Here is a 12,140-nt window from a genome sequence, read left to right as displayed (position 1 = left end):
ACAGAGGGCAGAAAGGCACAAAAAACGAGTGGAACAGAGGGCAGAAGGGCACAAAAAAACGAGTGGAACAGAGAGAAGAAGGGCACAAAAAACTAGGGGAAAACTAGTGGAACAGAGGGCAGAAAGGCACAAAAACGAGTGGAACAGAGGGCAGAAGGGCACAAAAAACTAGGGGAAAACAAAGTGGAGCAGAGGGCAGAAAGGCACAAGAAACAAGTGGAACAGAGGGCAGAAGGGCACAAAAACGAGTGGAACAGAGGGCAGAAAGGCACAAAAAACGAGTGGAACAGCGGTACAGACAAGCACAAAAAACAAGTGGAACAGAGGACAGTAAGGCACAAAAAGTGAGGGAAAAAACGAGTGCCACAGAGGGCAGAAAGGCACAAAAAATGAGTAAAAAAAGAATGAAACTGAGGGCGGAAGGGCACAAAAAAAAAGTGGAACAGAGGGCAGAAAGGCACAAAAAACAAGGGAAAAACGAGTGGAACAGAAAGCAAAAGGGGCACAAAAATGAGGGGAAAACGAGTGGCACAGAGGGCAGATGGGCACAATAAACGATTGGCACAGAGGCAAAATACAGAATACAGAAATATTGGGGCAGCTAAGAACAGAAGGCAGAACGGGCAGAGAGGCACGGGGCAGCAAGGGGAACAGAAGGGAAAACCGGGCAGAGACACGGGGCAGTGAGGGGTACAGAAGTAAAGACTGGGCAGAGAGAACACGGGGACAGCGAGGGGAACAGAGGGAAGAAAAAGGGGCACGAACCACGTACAGGCAGAGGGGGAAGACAGACAGCAGCAGTCACAGACACAACAATGATAATACAGACAATACAATAAAAGCAATAAAACGTTGAAAGGCACATGTGTATAGGTTACCGTTACTTGGCAGGCAGGTAAAAATAGATGCAGCCAGGATCAGCAGTAGGATTTTCGTGCTGCTGTCTGATTGCTCACTTTCCACAAGCCCTTGGGTACCGCTAAATAATACACAGCTGTTATGTCCATGCCAATAGACCCAATTCAGGCTGTCTCCCTCTTGAAATCGCCTCTGCTTCAAAAGGCGTTTTTAAAAAGAAATTTAAATTGTACAAATTGCTTGGGGGTCCCCTGCTTCCAGTAGTGATTCAGTAGGGGTCCTCAGGAGTAAAAAGTTTGGGAACCACTGTTCTAGAACATGTCATGGTGGAGACAAGGTAACTGGAAAGGATTTTATTTGACAAGGAACAGGATAATTGAGTCCTCTCTTTAGGAAACAAAGGGTAAATACTGTGTATTCTATTCTCTTAAAGAGTGACGACAGTGCCTCAGGGAGCCAGATTTTTTAGTAGTCATGTTGGTGTCATAAACATGACAAACCTTTTTGGAATACACCAGCGTGTGCATGCTAACACTACTGGCTATTATAATTTGAATGTATTTACGATTTATGTGCGTTTTTATGGGTGTCTATATATATATATATATATATATATATATATATATATATATATATATATATATATCTATACTACTATTATAAAGAGAGAACTTGCACCTTTTGGCCAGGTAAACTCGGGAACCACAGCGCCAATCCACACACCCAATACACTGTTGGAATCCTCAGGGTGTGTAGATGGACATAGGCGACATTAAATTTAAAAAAAACGTGAATAAAAAAATTAAATTTTGTAAACAAAGTAGTCCCCTAAAACAAGCGCCGGCCGCGACGTAGCGCTGACCGCGACCTAGACGTAATGACGATATGCGGGGAGGAGCGGTGACGTGCGGCAAGGAGTGGCGGTGGAGTCCGATGCGGGCGGCTCAGGTAAGGCAAAGGCAGGCTGGAGGCGGGAGGCGGGAGGATCGAGGCGCGAGGCGGGCTGGGCAATGTCGGGGCTGGAGGCGGGAGGCGGGCTGGGCAATGTCGGGGCGGGCAGCGGGGGGGCGGCGGCGAGGCGGGAGGCGGGAGGGATGCTGTCTGGGCAATGTCGGTGCGGACGGGAGTGCACAGAGCCTTAAAATGCTGCCCCCAGCCCCCTTCTCCCCCGGGCAACGCTGGGGCGGGCTGCTAGTATATATATATATATCTGGTATCTGGTGAGCAAGGCGACAGGATCGCCGAAACGCGTCGGATCGCGGCACCCTTGACACTGCAATGAGATAAAATAAAAAAGAAACTTTGCTGCACAGATTACCGGATGTGTGTCCGTTTTTCTTCCTGGGAGTGCTGTTTGCGCGGTGCGCTGAGGGAGCGTTAGCATATATATATATATATATATATATATATATATATATATATATATTATTGCTTCCACCTCACGCCAGGTCGTGCACTCAAGCACGGGTGCTTGTTGCGAGGGGCGTTCCTCGCTATTATCGTCGCTCCTTTTCTTTCTTACTTTTCAAAGAAAACAGCACTCGCGGGAGGAGTATCCAAAAGCTTTTATTTCTGACCCTCAGAGCACCAGACGCGTTTCGGCTACTGCCTTTGTCAGTGGGACACTGACGTGCCATTTTTTTCTCGTTTAAATACCCAACATGTGATTATAGCATTTAGAGATAGAAATGGGACTTCTTTCCCAAACTTATTCGCCATATTGGAACTGTTATTCCACAGTATTCAACATTACGCCCTGGATGGGCTTTCTGTGCTTTTTCACCAACTGTTCGTCATATATATAATTGCAAACAATTCATTGCACATTCACTTTTACATTGTCACTTACAATCGACGTTTCCAATAACATTATTATTATGCCCTGGATGGGCTTTTTAAGTAACTCATTTGTTCTATCTCCAAAAGAACACACTGTGCAAATAATACTTAATCCCTCCACCAAAACCAAATTATCATGAGAAATAGAGATTTTTCATAAAATTTTCGGACACTATTTAAAACTTAAATCATATGTCATTACTGGGGTCAATGTGACTAAACTTTCCCTTTGTACTACATCTGGTGAGTGCGCTAGCCTAGATGGACTGTCATTTCTTCATGGCTGTTGAGCCCTCCCGGGTTCTTAGTCCCGATATCTATTATATACCTGGATTCCAACCTTCTTAGTTTCTGTAGTCTGTCCCCCCCTCTAGGTTTACTGGGTACTTGATCTAATGCGAAGTATTCTAGCTGTTCACTATCACTTTTAGGTGTTGTTTATAGTGTCGAGCTACTGGGTAGGACGGATCACAGTTCGTAATTGCCCTGCAGTGTTCCAGGATGCGCATCTTGGTTGGATTCACAGTACTACCTATGTACCGTAATCCACACGGACACACTAAGCAGTAAACTGTATATGGTGTGGTACAAGTTAAAAAGGATTTGATTTTACGGACTTCACCTCTCACCTGGTAAAATGTCACTTTTTTACTTTTTTTACACGCTTTGCAGCGTCCACAGGGATAGAAACCCAGTATTGATTTCCCAAATGGTTGTACCCCCGGACGTGCTAGATAACTGCTCGTCAGGGTATCCCTTAGTGCTCTTGCTCTCCTGTATGTAACCATGGGTTGTTTGGGTATGTCTGTACCTATTACTGGATCTGTTGTTAACACATTCCAGTTTTTTCTTAATACTTTTCTTAGCATCCCTGCACCTTGTGAATACGTGGTGATTAGTCTGAACTTTCCTTCTTTGTCATTCTCCCTCTTTTTTTTTTTTTTGGTTAGAGTCTCTTCCCTTGTGATTTTATCTACTTTACATAAAGCTTCTTCCAGACATTTTTCACCATAACCTCGGAGTTTAAATCTTTCTATGCTTTTCTTTGCATTTTCTTGGTATTTTTCCTCCGACGTACAGTTGCGCTTAATGCGCAACAATTCTCCATACGGGATGCTATGAATTAATTTAGTTGGATGGCTACTCGTGGAATGTAATATCGAGTTCCCTGCTGTTGGTTTTCTAAATAGCTGTGTGTTTATATTGCCTTGTTCTATTTTTATTTCCAGGTCGAGAAAGTTTACTTTGCTGTTACTAATTTCGCTAGTGAAACGTAGGTTATATGTATTGTTATTGAGTTTCTCAATATATTCATTTGCCCTGCTTTCTGGTCCTCGCCAGATGATCAACAGATCATCTATATATCTGTACCATACTAGTATGTGTTGTGTCCACTCCTCATACTTGGGGTTCCATGCTTCATTTTTCTCCCACCAACCCATAAAAATATTAGCGAAACTGGGGGAATAGCTTGTGCCCATGGCCACTCCTACCAACTGCTTGTAATGTTGGTCCTGGTACAGAAAGATGTTATGTTTAAGGCTGAAATTTAAAAACTCCAGAAGCATCTCATTATGTTTTGCAAAGTTAGCTTCTCTAGTAGACAGTATATTTTCCACTGCCTTCATCCCTTGTTCGTGGTCTATGCTCGTATATAGACTTGCAATATCCATTACTATAAGTAGATCTCCTTCTCTTACAGTCAGCTGTTCTAACTTGCTTAACAGATCTTTAGTATCTCTCAAATAACTTCTTAGGGTCTTTACATAGTCAATCAGGAAATAGTCAATATTAATCGATAAATGTTCCAAAAGGCTCCCTTGGGCACTTACAATTGGTCGTCCCGGTGGCTTTACTTTGTCCTTGTGTACCTTCGGTAGGTGGTAGAAACATGGTGTTGTGGGATTTAGACATCGTAGATACAGATATTCTTCTGTCTCAATTATCCCTTCACCGTGCCATTTCTTCAACATTTCATGGCACTCTGTGACACTGTCTTGGTATTCCTTCCTCCCCACTTTCAGGTAACACTTCACATCCTGCAATTGTCTTAATGCCTCTTCATTGTAGGCTTCATACGTTTGTAAAACCACGTTCCCTCCTTTGTCTGAGGGCTTCACAATCAGTTTTTTGTCATTTTGTAAGTTTCTTATTGCCTCTCGATGTTTCTGTGTTAGATTCCACTGTTTGTTAGTTGAGCCTTTTTTCTCTATCTTCCTTAGTTCTTTAGAGACCGAGTCTATAAAAAGGTCTATATTGTCGCTGGGCATTTGCGGCACGAATGTCGATGCTGGTTTAAAGTTCGTATTACCTCCTTCTTGTGGTATACTCTCTTGTGACAAATTCTCAGGTTGACTCGCTCCTTCTGCTCTTAATTCTAACATTGCTTCCAAAGCTGGTATATCTCTCACTCGGATACCTTGTCTCTCCCCTCTATTCGTTTGTGTTATTTTCTTTTTCGGTCGCATTTTATAAAATTTATGAAGTTTCAACTTTCTTGAGAATTTGTAAAGGTCTATTTTGGTTTGTGTATATTCCAGTGGTTTAGAGGGGCAAAAGGAGAGACCTAATTTCAAAACATGTTCCTCTTCTTCCGTTAGAATATGTTGGCTCAGGTTCACGATAGTCAGATTATTTTCTTGTGTTAGTTCCTCCCCCACATTCACCTTCTTTTGTTTTGTCTCGCACTGCGGGTCCTCGGCGGTGAGTAGTTGCTTTTTCCTCCATTGGCCGCTCCTCCGCGTGGGGCGTTTCTTTGTTGTTTTTGTTCTGGGGGCTTGCCCCTGCCACCTTGGTTTCGTGACTGCCTGATTATTTGGAATTCGTCGTGAAAAGGGAGTTGTCGTTTTTCCGTGGCCGGTACTGCCTCTCTTTCTTTCCTGGCCTCTACGTTTTCAGAAACTTCTGATTCCGTTGTATCTCCCGATTCCTCACCTCTTGTCCTCGCCGCTTTGTTATCTGCTCTTAATGCTTTCACCTGGGCATCGTATCGTTTGGTGAAAGTTAGCACCCTGCCGTCATATAGTCTCTCTCGTCTCTTTCAAATTTTTCTTGTTTCCGTCTCCTGATTTTGTCTTCATATGCTTTCAGACGTTTGTTCATGGCACCTTTCAATTCATCAAGCCTTTTGCTGTCCTCCCCCAGTGCCTCAATTTCTTTTTCAAGTTTTGCTATTTCTTCCCGTGTTTTACCATGATCGCTCCATGCAAATTTTATCAATAGCTTTAACAGTCCTTGGCAGAATTCTCCTGTGTATTCTGCCCATTCCTCTAGCAACTGGGGGTCTGGGTTTTCATAGGCTGGGACCGTGTACACTCTCAGTCCCCTCGGTACCCGTTTCACTTCTACATAGTTCTGCAAAGATGTGGCCTCCCACCACTTTCTAATTTCTCGTTCGAACAATCTTTCCAATTTGCCGTATAAAGTTGTCGCTGTTACTGTTGACCCTTTGGTTTCATCTTGTTTTTTCTTTTTTATTGCACTTGCTTGTGTGCGTTTTTTAAAAGCGTTCTCTGCCGCCTCCTGGCGGTCTGTATCGCTGTACATGGCACGTCGATGTTGTTTATATTGCTTACTTGGAGTGTTGTATCTTGCTTTTACTCCTGCTCATACTCCCTCGTGCGCCTCTCCCACTCTCAATATTGGATCTCCAGTCTTGCAACCAGTCCGTTAATAATAATGTTATTGGAAACGTCGATTGTAAGTGACAATGTAAAAGTGAATGTGCAATGAATTGTTTGCAATTATATATATGACGAACAGTTGGTGAAAAAGCACAGAAAGCCCATCCAGGGCGTAATGTTGAATACTGTGGAATAACAGTTCCAATATGGCGAATAAGTTTGGGAAAGAAGTCCCATTTCTATCTCTAAATGCTATAATCACATGTTGGGTATTTAAACGAGAAAAAAATGGCGGGTCAGTGTACCACTGACAAAGGCAGTAGCCGAAACGCGTCTGGTGCTCTGAGGGTCAGGAATAAAAGCTTTTGGATCCTCCTCCCGCGAGTGCTGTTTTCTTTGAAAAGTAAGAAAGAAAAGGAGCGACGATATATATATATATATATATATATATATATATATATATTACCTACTGGTGGTCGCCAGTAGGTAGTTATAGTTAGGACCTAGTTTCCATAGGAAATCCTCAACATTCTATTTGGATTAACTTTGGCCCTGGTGGATGAATCTTTGCGAATTTCTCAAAGAAGATGGCTCGGTCCGCTGCGCTCCTTCCCTGAAAGTTTGGGGGGATTGGTGAAGTGGGGGCTGAGATAAAAGGGGGGTCCCAAAACGTGTTTTCTCCATGTTATTTTCCATAGGACGTTTAGACACGGCTACAGGTCGAACGGCTGAATGGATTTATAAGAAATTTGGCAAAACTGTATAGTCCGGCTCGCAGATTACGCTTTTTTTGGAATGGTGTAAATCCGTTCAGTAGTTGCTGAGAAAATTAAAGTTTAAGTCAATTATATATCTATACGCGCGCACGGGTGCGCGCACTCAAGCGGCTGCGCGCGAGCGGAATTTTTTTTTGCTGCGTGACGTCTGTTAACGTTCGATTCGAAGGAAATCAGGAAGTGTTGACCGCCATTTTGTCACTGCGAGTAAATATATTGTCATTTCAAAGCGTTGGAACATGGAAAGGGGAGAAGGTAGAGATTGTTTTGCTGCGTAGGTTTTCTCAGGGTGTGCAGTAAGGTCCTTAAAGGCGAAAATATATATATATTTTTTTTTAAAAGTTGCGGGGTGCGCGCACTCGGGCGCGCACACATATTTACAAGAGTGTGAAAATGGAGATAAATCAGAAGTTTGAGTGCTTTGATATAAGGTGGCTCTGAAAAGAGCCCTTGTGTTAATTGAGTTGTTTCTGCATTTATAAGTAAGTACCGATGCAGAGTCTGATGTTGCAGAGGAAGATTTTGTTTCCCTCATCCGTGAAATGAACACCATCTGTCCTATAGATGTCTTGCATGTGGTAACGCAAGTTGTTGTGGTAAATAGAACCCATGCTATAATCTCTGAGGAAAGCAGAAACAGATTTATTAACATGTCTCCTTGCTTTCTCAATTTGTGCACAATGTTGATTGGACCAATTCCATTTCTGTCTTTGGCATATATTGGAATATACCAAGGCAGTTCGAGGAAAAAGTGTCATCAATTGTCTAAAGGTGTCTTTTAGAAGCATTTCCAGACCTACCCCAGTCAATGTGCCTAGATCGTTCCCACCACAGTGCACAATTATACGGTCTGGTTCTGGGAGATGCATAAAAGTTTTCACCAATGGTATCAATTGGTGACATCTTAATCCTCTTTGCCCAATCCACGTTATCTGCACATTTGGTAAATCAAGGTTGGAAATTCGTCTGCTTGCTGCATATTTTCCACTCCAGTGAATATAGCTGTGTCCTAAAAGCCAAACCTTCATTTTCAAGGCAGATGCACTCGTACTCCGATGGGTTCTGGAAGAGGAATGGCAGTTAGAAGCTGAAAGACAGGATAAAAAAATGGATGAGGCTTGGTGTGGTTGAAAAACAAAAAATGATTGGTTGATTCTAATACGTGAAGATTGAAGACTACGTTGCATGTTAATGTTATGTAAAAGAAAAAGTAGTATTGGGTGTGAAAAAAATGACATGTAACAGAGCTGTGGATAGGCAGGTGTTTCTGGAGGGAAAACAGTGTTGTTAGTTTGCTGTAGAACGTTGAGATATGAACTTTTGACCTGTGCCTTCAGCCAGGTGCAGAATGAGGTGTTACCATGGAAACAGCCAGAGATGGCAGTGGGTGATGGGTGACTTTTATGTGACATTGAAAATATTGTGAGGGACAACCAACTGAAATGTAAATTTGAATACAAAATTTTGCGGGAGGAAATATGATTGGCTGAAGAGACATATATGAGTCTGTATTGACTGGATATCTGTGCCATTGAATTTTGGTTGCAGTGATAGCAGCATAATTGAGACTTCCGTCAAACGAATATCTATTTTGTGACTGTGACTGTTGTACATCGTACAAAGCATTGGTAAAGGTAAGTCTGTAACTGTTTGTTTTGTCATGTACCGTAAAAGAAAGGGTTCACGGGCTGTTATAGGCCTGTGGGTTCTAGTATGAGTAAATCAGGTCGACAAAAGAAAATATTAAGTTAGTACAGCTGAAGTTACGTGGAACACATGAATACTGTTTCAATATACAATCATTTTAGTTGAGATTATGGATTAAAAGAGAGAACGTGTATATTTGAAATGTTGATTCAGAAATGCACTGTTTTCAAGGCAAGTTTCTTATCTAATACGAGTGCAGACATTGCAAAAAACAAAGTAATCGGTATAGCCACTAGTACATAAAATACAAACGGTATAGTTGATGAAAAATGAATATGGTTTAGCAAAATTAATTATACACTCTTATGAGGAAGTATATTGGGGCAGATTTATGAAGGCCTTGCGCCGCCGGTGCGTCACTTTTAACATAAATAAGGCTCATTATATGTTAATAAATGGATGAAGGTCTCTGGCCTTTCAGTTTAGGAACGATACATGAAAATGCTAGTGGTTAGACAATATGTCTTTATCAATGAGCTCTCTGCATGCGAAGCACTATCACGTTTCTGTTATGGTATTGTGTAAGGGAAAAAAAACGCGCCAAAATCGACAAAATGGCGAGAGGTGCATGTATGTAATGTGTTGGATCGTTCGCAAATCAGTGTTGGGTTCAGAGAGTGAGTGGTTTCTAAGTAAGGGAGTGTTATATCTATGCTTGTTCGTCGTAAACAAAGAGGCACCATGTTCAGACCCCCTCTTTCCCCATTCCATCGGTCGTTCGATCATCACTCAAGTCGTACAAAAAGATCTCTCTTATCGAGTCAACGCGTGCAACGTATAGCCTGTCGAGTTGTACACATTTGGTCATACACACGTGCATTCATATCACCCAAAGTCGTCATGTCCTCAGGGGCAGTCCCCATGGATAATGTATAATTTTTCCCCGCGGAACCATGGCTCGTTGCTTAGGTCTTCTCCATATCTTAGTCGATGTTCCGATGTGACCTGCAGTGAGAAGGGGAACAAGAAGGGTTGGGGGCAGCGTTTTAAGACACATCCGCGCGCATAAACCCAAAAAGGTTTTTACTTACCGCGTACTCGACCTATCTCCCCGGGGTGCAGTCCCTTCCATCTCGGCGTTTTAAGCCTAGAGGGACTGGTAGTGCGGGGGGCATAATCATTGATGGACTGTACATTGCATAGATCGTCCACGTGTGGTATTGCTGATCTTGTGTGTGGGGGGGGTCTTCGACACAAAAGGGCAGTCAGTGTAGGGTGGGGTTGAACTCGTGTTCTCCTTCGAGGAGGCGGGGCGGTCTACAGTGGTACCGGGTCTGGTTTAGGGACATCTGAAACAATTTCCCTGAGATATGTGGCATACAAGGTAAAACAGAACACCGGGACCTTTATCGATTGCCTTATGTTGCACAAAAGAAAAAAAATACACGTAACAGACTGGATCATTTACATTTTCACTATTTCTGGGCACTTTGCTTTTTGACCTTTCAGTAACCGACTTGCTTTATTTCGCCTGTATTTTACGTAGATCGGAAACAATGGCTATGTATTCGAACTTACCAATCCAAGAGCTACTATTATATTTGGTTTTCACAAAATCTTTATTCAAAAATGATAACGTACAAATGCAGGCATACAACCACGTAAGTGATGACGCACAAATGCAGGCCTAAAACCACGTGGGCCAGCCACGGAGCAGACTGGGGCTGTACATGAGGGCATATTTATCTGAGGAAAACATAACTGAGTCGGTGGTCATTTTATTTCATCAAGGTACGATAAGTGCAATAGAATCATATCGAAAATTCATTGTGGGCAAGTACCATCAGTGTTGAAAAATCGACCTTTCAATAATACTGTAATTAATGATGCGTCAGAACTTAATATCAATTCATTGTCCGAATGTTCAAGCAATATTCATCCCCTCCCGCCATGTGCTTCAAGAACTGCATCCATATTTCATGATCTCAAGTCTGAGCATCCGGAACACAACGGGGAATTGCGAGTTTCGTTTATACCGGCGCCATTTTGGGTGGGGTCAGGCGGGCCCAAGTATAGTCAAAATGTCTCCACCAACTCGGGGTTGGACCAGAATCTCTTTCGGCAGTCCAGAAGTTCCGTTAAGGGGCAACAGAAGGGACCGGTGACATGAACCATCAATCAAAGAAAAGGGAGGGGCAACAATCTTTCCTACCGGGTCATACTGATGTTCCACCGCAACCGATCGAATCAGTAGTCTGCAGGATTTTTGGTCATTCAAACTGAGGCTGGCGTCAGCATGAGAGCACCAACGTCTCGTGGCTACGCTTTGGTCGTTCTGCGGGCAATCATGGCAGTCCTTTCCCATCGGGGGCGGTCGGAGGCCCGCGGAGGCCGAGGGCCCTCCGCAGCTCTCGTAGAATCTTCAAAGTTGAGGAGAACGCCTCTGGACAGGGGCCCATTTTCTGGTTAACAGGCGACCAGGCCAACTTTTCACGCCAGGCCCATTCCTGCAAAGTCGACCGCCATTTTTAGGAGATCTGCAACCACCGGCAGTCACTGGGTTGCAAGAGCAGATGGACTCCAGCCTGTCGGGCGAAGCATCGTTGCACCGCCACAGTGGACGAGACCCTGCTGGGTGAGTGGAGCGTCGCTGCACCGCAAGAGTGGACGAGTCCTTTACCGGGTGCGTGGAGCGTCACTATACCGCCACAGTGGACGAGTCCTTTGCCGGGTGCGTGGAGCGTCCCTATACCGCCACAGTGGACGAACCCTTTGTCGGGTGCGTGTAGCGTTGAGGGTGCAGCTGAGGGGCCTCCACCTGGGGAGGCGGGAGAGGCTCGTCCGCGCCGCCTCTCCCTCCCAGTGCACCCCACGGCGTCTTGCTGACATTTGTTATGGCCGGACCAGGCGATGAAGAGAGGGGGGGGTCGGAGGCATATGCAAGACATCCCCCCCTCGTGGCCTGCAAGGCGCCGAAAGAGGAAGGGAATGGGAAGACAACTACATCTCGGGTCGGGCCCATGCCTTCTCCGGCCGATGGCGGCCGGCCGCTCTTTGCCACGGCCCCAGGAACGGATCCCTTGGTTCATCCTGGGGACAGGCCTTGGCGCGTGGTGTCGCCTCCGGACTATTCGCGTAATGGTTCTCCACCCCAGGCCGTTGCCGACGGCTTTTGTAGACTTTCTGACGCTCAAAAACCCTACTAGAAAGCAGCCCAAAAGTAGCCCAACATTGCTACTTTGGGGAAGGAGGGACAGGGACGGCGTCAAGTAGACGGCGAAATGCATTGTGGGTTTGTTGTTGCGGCCGTTTGTCATGTAAATAGTTGTTTTAATATATTTTTGTTCAAGAATAAAAACGCTTTAACCTGTTATTTTGCTGTCGTGTGGTATATTTC

At 44.2% G+C, this 12,140-nt stretch overlaps 1 protein-coding gene across 4 annotated transcripts in view; it reads right to left on the bottom strand.

Moving 5' to 3' along the window:
• LOC144768726 (interferon-induced very large GTPase 1-like) overlaps positions 1-12,140 on the bottom strand; it is a 519,921-nt gene that overhangs the window by 28,669 nt on the left and 479,112 nt on the right. The window lies entirely within an intron of this gene.

The sequence above is a fragment of the Lissotriton helveticus genome, chromosome 7 (assembly GCF_964261635.1).
Source record: "Lissotriton helveticus chromosome 7, aLisHel1.1, whole genome shotgun sequence".
Taxonomy (NCBI): domain Eukaryota; kingdom Metazoa; phylum Chordata; class Amphibia; order Caudata; family Salamandridae; genus Lissotriton; species Lissotriton helveticus.
Note: the sequence above shows the minus strand (reverse complement) of the source record. Positions and strands in the feature narration are given on the sequence as shown.